General features: G+C 50.0%; 1 pseudogene; it reads right to left on the reverse strand.

Moving 5' to 3' along the window:
* Positions 1–5,665: 5,665 nt before the first annotated feature.
* On the reverse strand, positions 5,666–6,581 carry LOC150020529 (E3 ubiquitin-protein ligase RNF113A-like; annotated as a pseudogene).
* Between the last annotated feature and the right edge of the window lie 2,903 nt (positions 6,582–9,484).

Genomic DNA, 9,484 nt, shown 5'->3' on the forward strand with positions numbered 1-9,484 from the left:
TCATCACTCGGCCACCTCACGAAGACAACCCAGAATCCCACCAAGGGGCCCACGAGAAGATGGCTTTGCTTGAGGCAGGGATGGAGCTTGGTCTAAAGATGGACGCCCTGAGAAACCAAACAAATGCCCAGGGGCTCAGCGAGCCCTGGAGTTTCCCTTCTCCTGAGGTCCAGGCACTGGCCAGTGTCGCCCTTCCGCACTTGCTTGGTGCTGATGGGAGGAGCAACTGTATCTCTTGCTTAGACTGACAAGTGACAAATTCAAAGCACGTTTTAAAAAAGCCAATGAAGCGGCTAATGGAAACCTTCCTGCTGAGTTACTGTAACCCTATCAACCCACTCAAAGCCTCTGACTTCCCTTTCAGGGGCGCCGGAAGCCAGGAACACCATCTGTGAGAGAGCCCAAGGATGCACCAGCCTGAAGCTTGAGCTTCGCCTCCAAATCCACGTGAATGGTCCTAATGTGTCGAGTATATTTTCAGGAAAAAGTAGTGCAGTTCTTATTTCAGTGCTGTAACAATTAACATTATCTGACTTTGAGCAAATCCCATGATGCTGAAAAGCCAACTCGCCTATGGCACGGGGAAGGAACCCTGCGGAGTTCCAAACGAGGACGTAAATGGAGACCAAGACTTGAGCGGAAAGGGAGCCCAGGCTCTGACTACGCACTCCTCCAGGGATCCCGCCTGTTCCAATGCCACGGGGCCCAAGAGGCTGTGGCGAAAGGGGGATGCAAGGGTCAGGGTGACAAAAGCCTCACCTCGCCAGGGGCGGGGCACGGCTCTAATCCCAAACTAGGAGCTGAGGAAGCAGTCTCATCAATGCGCCACTCGGCCACGCCTTCCAGAGAGATAAGAAGATAAAATAAGGCTACAGTTGGCACCCAGGGAAGGCACAACACCTGGGTCAGCAGACTCCGAGCAGGAGGGAACGGAAGTCATCCCAGACCCCACTTACCAGTGGAAACGCACTAGCTGTTCCATGTGCTGCTTAGAACAGGCTCAAGGACCAAGGCCAGCCTGCAGGCAGGTGGGCCTCAGCCAACACAGCTGGGCGAGGCTGAGATGGGCACAACCGAGGTGAACGGGGACACAGGAGCCGGGCGGGCAGCGGCCAGGAAAGCAACGCGCCCTTCTGTGGTCCACTTCGTCATCGATGAGGAGGCTCTGCAGCCAAGGTACCTGGAGAAACACATTCATTCCAGAGCTGCCAGTGGGCTGACTCACTCATTAAATGACGCACTTGCCAGCCAATAGGAATCGCCCCGCAGCATAGACCCCCTTCCATTCCTCAGACACTTACTGAGCGTGTGTGAGATGCTGGTGTCTGAAGATGAGTAGGTGGCCGATCCCCACAGTGTGTTAAGGAACCACAGGAAGTGTACGGCCCTAACTGTGACCTTCCTTACGCTTAACAAGGGAATCTCAGCTTGAGAGTCAAAGCTGACACGGCCAACAGCCTTCCCGAGGTTGGATTCATTTGGTTTGTTTTTCGCCAGGTCTGAGCTTTGTGGCTGTTTTTAAGATGTGCTTCTGCGAAATTCACTCTACGTGTACTGTTTTTATTAAGTGGATTCTTGGATGTATTTAATACAAATTGAGTTAAGGACATACAGAGGTTTCAGGATCTGATAGTTTATAACTTAGCATTTTGGAAACTACAGAATTAATAAGGACTTTCCTACTAAACACTTGGTGCCATTTTAACATCGCTGACATACACAAATGCTTTTTACCTTTCAACCCCACCATGCAGTTTGTACTTGAGGATGGACTGGAATGTGTCCTCCTCGAGTGATTTCTAGTCAACACCAAATGCATTAGATCCCAAGTGGTTTAAACTATGTTTCTTAAATATAAACCCACCAAAAACTAGGAATAGATTTCCTCTTCTTAGAGTACTTCTGCAAATATACGTTAAACTAACATTTAAAATACAACCAAAATGATAAAAAGCCACAAAATCTCAAAATAACAAATGCATTTGAACATGGCAGGGGATGGTGTGACTATAAAAGTGACTGTGGCCTGCCTGAGTCTGGCCTTTGGCATCACTGTGGCTGCCAGGAGCTGTGTGGCTGTCCCAACGCTTGTCTCTACAAATTACATAAGCCTTTGCTTGTCAGCACTAGGGGACAGTTGTGGTCCCTCACGTGGAGAAGAAGCTCGTTGTATGAGTGTACAGCCCAGGCCCACCTCCGTTCTTGCACTGACATATGACAATTAATGTGGAAGTGTCCACACTCTTGCTATCCCAGGATTTGTTTACCACAAACATGACCACAGAGTGTTTATCATCTTCTAATTGTTTAATCAATTCCACAACGGATCAGCTCCCTGTTGTCTCTTAACCTCAGCCCTATTCTTCCGTTTCTCAGAGAACAACGGTGAGACCTGAACATGAGCGTGCCTACATGCAGTTCTGTTTGCAAAATGTTAGTTTTGTTGCAATGTACAATTCTATATGTATTTACTGAAGAACAAAATGAGTCTTATTAATGAGCAGGGTTTGTATCTTGTGCCCAAAGAATCAGACTGCCCTCCGGCTGAGAAGCAGAAGATACAGTGCACATAAAGGTACCCTGTGCAAAGGCAAAAAGGAGGTTTGGTTAACAGTATGGGCAGGCTGAAATATAACAAATCTATTGCCCTTAATCACGCCAAACCAGCAACCGGAATAGTTGGATGGCATAATTTTACAGAAGACACTTTAACATCATGCATTTGGGTCCTCTTAAAGCAATGTGGCCTTTATAAATATTCAATCCTAACACCCATACAATGAGTGATTCCGGCAGATGTGGCCCTGGTTCTGCCCACTCAGCTCTGGACTCCCATCCCGAAGAGGAATTTTTTCTTCTATTAATTGCCTGCACTCCGTCTGCAACCACTTTGCCCCGATCATTGTGCTCATCCAAGCCCAGTCTTCCGGCAGCTGTGTCCTGTCAACAGAAAGGCCCTGCCTACTCCAGGTATCCCACTCAGAAACTTGGAAGTCTTCCCTTGACGTCCACTTCCACACAAGCACCCAGACTGGCCTCTCGTCACCTGCAGTCCACCGTCCTGCCCCAGGCTACTGACATCCACGGCCCCAGCAATCAGAACACCCTCCTGACGGCAGCCACTCTTGCCCCCTACGGGCCTGTTCTCCACACAGCTGCAGAATGATCTGGAAGTACAAATCAATCATGTCTGCTCCTTGACCCTTTTACGTACTGCCCTTTTCTCCCACAATCACGGCAGAATCGATCCCTACCTGCCAGGCACATTGCTCATGACCTGGCCCCTGTCCCCCTCTCCAGCCTCAGAAAGGGTGTCTTTCCCCCCTATCACCACATAGGGCCTCTCTCTTGGACCTGCGAAGGCCCTGGCCCTGTGGCTTTGCAGGGGCTTCACACCGCCTCACTCCTCAGTTGGGAATGCCTGGCCCTCCCAGGAAGTCTGAGTCCTCACTCGACCTCCACATGGCCCCCCTTGTTATATACCCCAACAGTGTGTTCAGAAGACTATTGCCTCCCCAGACATCCACACCCTAATCTTCAGAACCTGTGAATATTTCACCTTACATGGCAAGAAAGACTATGCAGATGGGGTGAGTGCCCTGGATTATTCAGATGGGCCTGATGTAATCATGAGTCCTTAAAGGTAGGGACAGTTCTCACCTTTAGTCACAGAGACATGGGAAGACAGAGAGAAGTGAACTTGCTGGCTTTGAAGCCAGAGGAAGGGGAATGAATCAAGGAATGCAGATGGCCTCTAAAAGGCAAGGAAATGGAATTCCTCTACAGCCTCCAGAAGGCATGAGGTCATGTGCACAATTTGATTTCAGTCTAGTGAGACCCATGTTGAATTTCAGACCTACAAATCTTAGAGATAATGTGTTGCTATAAAACCACTGAGTTCGTGGTAATTTGCTATAGCACCACAAAAACTAACACAATATTTGTGTTGTCATCCATCTAACATTAGTGATTATTTCTATCATGTGGTGGTTAAAAACCACAAGCTCTGATGTCAAACTGAACCAAGCTGCCACTCTCCCACTCACCAGCCAGGTGGCTTTGGACAAGTTAACCCAACAGACATGCTAAGCTTCAACCCCTGATCTGTAAGAAGGGGGTAATAATGCTTACCTCCAATGGCGATAATGAGCATTCTATGATATTAACATAACATGAAGTACTTAGCAGAATAACTAGCACAGAGTAAAACTCCAATAATTGTAAGCCACAAGTACTTGTCACTTATGTGACTATTTCTTTTCCCCACAAACTTAGAAACTCTGCAAAGACAGGCACCATAACTTTACTGCTCACTGCTATATTTCCAGGGACAAGCACAGAGCTAAATGGAGGAGGTATTCAACAGAGAGAGAATGGATGAATGGATGAATGAGTTTGTATGTACACTACTTTAGGTACCAACATTTACAAAGAGGCATGAGTCATCCAGTTAGCCAAGAACCCCAAAATTTTTACTCTGTGGGTGATAACCTTCCCCACCTGGACAAAGACTGGCCTCCCCCCAAAAGTGAGTTTTGTCCCATTCGTGGCTGACACAGACATGAGATTTCCAGCCCTGTCCTGGGAATCTCAGCCTGCAAACAGGTAGGTACAGAAGGCTTTACTCCATCCTGGCTGTGGGATACTAAACCTTCACTCGAGAGAAGTATCCAACTGGATTTACTTTCATTAGGACTAGCACCCAAGTAGTTCCCAAGTGGTTCCTGAAATCAGTCATGAGCACTGTTTTTTTTAAATCTTAAATGTTCCCAAACTCTTTTGAAATTTGTAGCGATTGATACAGGTTTTTAAGTTTAGTATTAACTGCTCTTGCCACATTTTCGCCTGAATACCAGTCTTTTGTGCTATCCTTGATTAGTAAGGCACTCGATTTTATCTTTCGTTGAGGGCCTTTGAATGTAGCAAAATGCTGAAATGATTCATTAATCATAATAAAAGACTTCAAAGGGATTCAAGTTAAACTTCAAGTTTCGGAAGAGCATACTAGACAGTCAACTTCTTGTATTTCAACTTCAGGACAATGAGCCTAGTGGAGAATTTTGCTAAAAATGCTGATGAGTATGTTAGTCGCATCTAAAAATCATCTGTTGTCCACATGTTCACATCCTATATTGCATTTCATCCAACATCCATTTATTATGTAGCAGAATGCAGCCTGGGCGGTTCATTTCTACTGTCCATCCCCAGAACTGTAAAAGAAAAATGAAGTGAATTCCTTAGGGCAGGAGCCTGACCAAAACCAGAGACACTGGCTCATGGCATGTGACTCGAGCTTTGCCTACCTGGGCTCCAGTCTGAAACGTAAAGTTGAAACCCATCAAATGACTGGGTTACTGTTTGTTTCCCTGCAGCGGAGGAATCTGAACGGCTTTACTCCAGGGCACCGCACAGCGAGCTGGAAGTTCTCACTTAAAAACCCAGATCACTGATGGCTTACAACTGGGGGGTCTGAGAGACAAAAAAAGTCACCCTGAGTAAGGGGTTCAGGGTCGTGTGCTGTGCTGATTGCCCTGTTCTTGTGCAACTTGCAACAATTTTCTTAATCTCGCTAATTTAGTTCTTGGTGGCATCCTGTCCGGGGTCTTGGTGACTGTGGCCTGCTGGTCCTTTCTGTTCACAGATTCCGGAAGACACCGCGACGCTTTCACAAGCCTCCTCTTGGAGGCCCTGCTTCACCACCTGCCTCTTCCTGGTCGCTTTCGCGTCCTCTTTTGCAGCTCGATGTTCCTGCGGCGTCGCCATCAGTTCTTTCGCGGACTGAAGATGCCGTTGGTGGGCTGGGCGCAGACAGAGCAGCGCGGGGAGGCGCGGAAACGCCGCGGCGCACGGCTCTCGCAGAAGTAACGCCGGCCCCGGGTGACAACCGGGTTTCGGAAGTTCCGGCGACAGATGAAGCAGCTGACTGGCAGCTCCCGACCGCTGCTTCCCACCTCGCAGTTTTCGTCCTCAGAGACCCCGGAGCGACCCTCCGCAAGCTCACGCTCCATCTGCCGGGTCGGGGAGGAATTCGCAGCCGTCCCTGCGGACGTCGGGCTGGCGATCGCAGCGCACGGGGGCGCGCAGGTGCTCGGGGGCTCGGACGGGGCCTTCCGCGCCCTGCAGACGTGTCCTTGCGCTTCGTGCGTTTCCGGTGTCTGCAGACTCCCCGACAGACCCCGTCCCCTCCCGTGCCCCGCGGCTCCTCCCGGATCTTCAGGCTGCGCTCAGACGGCCTGTGCGCCCGGGGCTTTCCGGGGTCTAGCTCGCAGCCAGCGGCGCCGCCATGTCCTCTGACCCCGCGCGTTTCGCCGAGCGGGTGGACTTGTAGACCACACGGGGGCCCCCCCCTCCTCGCTCCCCGAGTCGTCGTCGCGGGTGGGCTGCACCATCGGGCCGCGGGCCGCCCGCCTCTCCTCGCGGCGAACCACGGAGCTGCCTTCGTCACCGCCGCTGCCGTCCCCAGGCTCCGGGTCGCAGGCCGGGCGCTTCCTGAGGCCCGCAGCCCCCTTGCGCCCCGGCTTTTTGAACAGGAAGGAGCAGCCCCGGCCCGCGGCCTTCGCTGCACAAGGATGCGCCGCCATTTCCCAGGCGCGAGCGCCGACGTTTGGAGGCCGCGCTGGACTGCGTCACAGGACGCACGCTGGCGTGGGGGCGGGGCGTATGGGGCGTGGGGGCGGGGCGGAGAGGGGCGGGGCGGAGAGGGGCGGGGCGGAGAAGGGGCGGGGCGGGGGGAGAGGGGCATGGAAGAAGCACAGAGCGCTCAGCTGAGAACCAGATCAAGAGGGTCCGGGAAACAGGGGTACCCGTGGAGCACTCTCGGATGAATTTTTTGAGACAGATGTATTTACTACATAAACATTATAATATTCCTGTGGGGGCTGGCCTTCAGTTGCTTCTTGCTTTCACAGAATGCCAATTATCTGCAGAAATTGTCTAAATGATTTACGAAACGTGCACCCAAAAAGCCTCACAGCCTACATTTCCAATCAGGTAATCACATGACTGTTTTCAAACCGACAACTCGTAAACACCTTTTCCGGCCTACGTATATGAATTCGACCTCATGTTTTCAAAGTAACTAAGTGTTGCAATGGAGTAAATTTTTTAAAAGACAAAAGATACTGTGCGTTTAGTGTTAACAGAAATTTGGGGAACAATGATGGCACAGATAAAAGGATGAACACACAATCAAAAAATAAGGGACTCTCCTTTGGAAATACACATTTAAAGCACATGGTCTTCCATGTCTTGCTATGACTTCAACGAGGGACTGCTAAATGGAAGAACTGAGGGGCATGAACGGCAATGACGCACAGCAGCCCGGAGGTGTCCACGGGGAACAGAAGAAAAGAGATGTCTGAATGACCATAATGCTGGGCTGACTGTGAGAAGCAGCAAGCCAGGGGTACCCGTGGCACAGAGACTGCTAGGAAAGGCAGTCTGCTCTCACTGATGGAGTCAGGAGGGACCTCACGTGATAGTTCATTTAAATTAGCTCTTAAGAGGTGAATAGGATCTCAACACCCAGGAGGGAAGTCCCAGTCAAGAACAGCATGGCCACAGGCCAAAAGCAGGAGCGGGACACACAGCTCTGAGGCAGCTGGGGATCTGGGAGACACCTGAAGTTGGGACGGAGGGGGCATGACAGCACCTGCCTGGAAAAGGATAAATTAGGGTCAGGTTGTGAAGGGAATTAGGACATTTCTCTGCAGAAGGTGGATCCAGGGAAGGTCTGGAATAAGGAAGTACTTCAGAAGCACATGCTACGATTCGCCAAAGGAGACTGCGCACGTTGGAAGAGTGGGGAAAGGTTCTCCAGGACACGTGTGTCCTGGCTTACACAGAAAGCAGGGGGACTCCAACCTGAAAGGTGACGGTGGAGACAGGAAGGAGAATGGGTGATGTCCAGTCCTAAGTCAACATTTGGTAACGGATATCATCCCAGTGCAAAGATGATCCGAAACTTTCTGAGAGCGGCGGGGACCTGGGGATGGAGTTCAGGAAGACAGAGAACAGAAGAGAAAATACAGGTTTTGAAAACAAATAATTGATGTTTTCTTTTTTTTTTTTTTAAGTGATGCTTAATTTGAGTCTTAAAGTCTTAAGGTTCATTAGTTAGAAAAAGAAAAAAGGGGACACAGTCTAGCAAGAGGGGACAACATGAGCAAAGCTACATTGGCAAGAGCTCCGAGGCTGTCACACGGGCAGAAAGGAGGCTGGAGGCATAAATGAGGGCCCCAGTAGCAGGAACAGTGAAGACAGGAGAAAGTGAAGAATATTTAGGACAGAAAATCAATAACATCTGATGATGGGAGGGTGAGGGAGACGGGTTCAAGAAAGTGTCTCGGGTTTCAAACTTAAGTGGCCCCTGGGATTTTGTTCCCATTTGACATGGAGAATAGATGTGCAGGAGGAGACAAAGCAGGAAAACGTGCTTGATGCCACTCTGACCGGGCTGAGTTTAAGGTGTCTGGGAGACAGCGGGGCAGAGCTGAGCCTGGGGAAATGAAGAGCCAGCATATCAGTGAGGACAGGGTAGTGGGAGGTGCAAGCAGAGCAGGTGGCGCCCCTTTAAGAGAGCTAAGAGAAGGAGCACACATCTGTCTCCACAGACCAAAGAACCAAAGACTGAGCAGCATTCAGATGAGAAGAAAAGAAATCATCTGGAAGCAGGGTCATAGAGAGGCATCAACAATGTCATACGGTGAATAGAACTAACAACTCAGGCAGCTGGAGGAGTCCTTCGTTAGGACGCCACTTACGATTCCGCTTTGAGCAAAAACTTTGCCTTTCTTTTACTCCTACCGATATGTGGAAATGTCTTTGTTTTAAAGATTTTATTTATTTATTTTTAGACCAAGGAAAAGGGAGAGAGAAAGAAAAAGAGAGAGAAACATCAGTGTGTGGTTGCCTCTCACGTGCCCCCAACTGGGGACCTGGCCCACAACCCAGGCCTGTGCCCTGACTGGGAATCGAACCGGTGACCCTTTGGTTTGCAGGCCAGTGCTCAGTCCACTGAGACACACCAGCCAGGGCTGGAAATGTCTTTTAACCATCAGCAGCGTGTGTGGAGCAATGCTTCCTGCTTTCCATCCCTGTGTTCCAGATTAACCAACGCTTCCCACCTGGGACATTCCAACAGGGCACAGCACGGTGACGGGCAATGCCATTTATAGAGCGGCCTGGAAAATGACCACCTGGTACGCTACCTGAAGATGAGAGGGCTCTTCACCCCGGGAGCCTAGTAACAAACATTTAAGACTTCAGGTGTCACTTATTAACAGAAGCCTTACCCTTGGGAAACTAAAAACATCGATTTCATAGAACAGTGAAAGAACACGAGGCTAACTTGCTCCAAGATTCTCCACTACACGTACAGGTTCTGCCTGAGCAACCCACAGAGCTCTGTTTTTGCACAGTCCCTAAAGGTAGCAGGTGAGTGACAGCACCTGAAATGGGGCCCGGGACCAGCTGACACCGAGAA

Source organism: Furipterus horrens, unplaced genomic scaffold (assembly GCF_987537825.1).
Source record: "Furipterus horrens unplaced genomic scaffold, mFurHor1.1.pri manual_scaffold_1, whole genome shotgun sequence".
NCBI lineage: Eukaryota > Metazoa > Chordata > Mammalia > Chiroptera > Furipteridae > Furipterus > Furipterus horrens.